The sequence below is a fragment of the Cebus imitator genome, unplaced genomic scaffold (assembly GCF_001604975.1).
Source record: "Cebus imitator isolate Cc_AM_T3 unplaced genomic scaffold, Cebus_imitator-1.0 Scaffold625, whole genome shotgun sequence".
Taxonomy (NCBI): domain Eukaryota; kingdom Metazoa; phylum Chordata; class Mammalia; order Primates; family Cebidae; genus Cebus; species Cebus imitator.
In genome coordinates, this window is record NW_016107940.1 from 4,641 (window position 1) to 5,617 (window position 977).

The 977-nt window shown below is 49.8% G+C and overlaps 1 pseudogene across 1 annotated transcript in view; it reads left to right on the forward strand.

The window, feature by feature from the left end:
• The first annotated feature begins 600 nt into the window (after nucleotides 1–600).
• LOC108295205 overlaps nucleotides 601–977 on the forward strand; it is an 11,673-nt pseudogene continuing 11,296 nt past the window's right edge. The window contains exons 1-2 of the transcript XR_001821298.2: nucleotides 601–640; nucleotides 901–958. The product of XR_001821298.2 is annotated as a heat shock protein beta-1-like (transcript). The remainder of the gene's footprint in view (nucleotides 641–900; nucleotides 959–977) is intronic.

Genomic DNA, 977 nt, shown 5'->3' on the forward strand with positions numbered 1-977 from the left:
ATAGTTGAATTTTTTTCAAATGACCCCACAAAGCTAGTTTGTTTCATGGAGTTACAGGTTGGCCTTAATTTCTTGTAAGCTTTGTGTTTTGTCTTAAACTGAGAGCACCACAACATATTTTTGTGCAAGCGTTCTTGAAGATGGCTTAAAACACCCCAAGCGCCTATGTAGGCGACAGGCTGCCTGTGGCTTTGTCTTCCTTACCTCTCTCTTGCTCTGTTGTTGCAGTTTCGTGATGATTTCACCGAGGAGATGTCCCATTTAGAGTTGAATCCCAGAGTGAGCGAGTGCTTCCACCTGTGAGTCTCTGGGTGGCTGTTGCAGTGGAGAGGCAGCTCCCTCAGGGGCATCTGTGGGGTAGCTGCTCTCTCGCTGGTGGTCACTGCACCCCCATAGCTGGGAGTGGTGCTTTTCCTGACATGGCACACATGCTACTGGGGTGCTGTCTTCTCTGCCCTCCAGAGCAACTGCGTGAGGATGGGGCAAAGACGGGTGGTAGTATTTGAGTCGGATAGGCTCCACATCTGGAAAGTTAGAGCCTCTGTGGTTTTCTTTTAGGTTAAGCAGTGGCTTATGATTTGTGAGAGAAAACAGGAAGACATGACTGACAGTGACACCAAAGAATTCAGTAGCTATAATGGTGAGTTCAATGTAATTTTAATTGTTTTTCCCGGGCTGGATGGAGGCAGGAAAAATTGTTGCTAGGCCTCTGCATCTGGATCAGTTTGAACTGTAGCTCTGAGCAATACACAGGCCGTCTCATGGACTCGTTGTCATTGAACCCATTGAGCTCTGGTCAGGGGTCTGCTGTCACTTGCATCTTTGTGCCTTATTCTCACCCAGGGAGTGTCTGAGTGCCTGAGGAGGGGACGCTTCCCCATGCCTGTTGTGTTGGGACAGCTTCCCAGACTCGCCTTCCTGTGCTCAATGCAGCTGGCATCGGGGTCCTCAGCTCCACGTCAGTGGGGAGAAGGCAG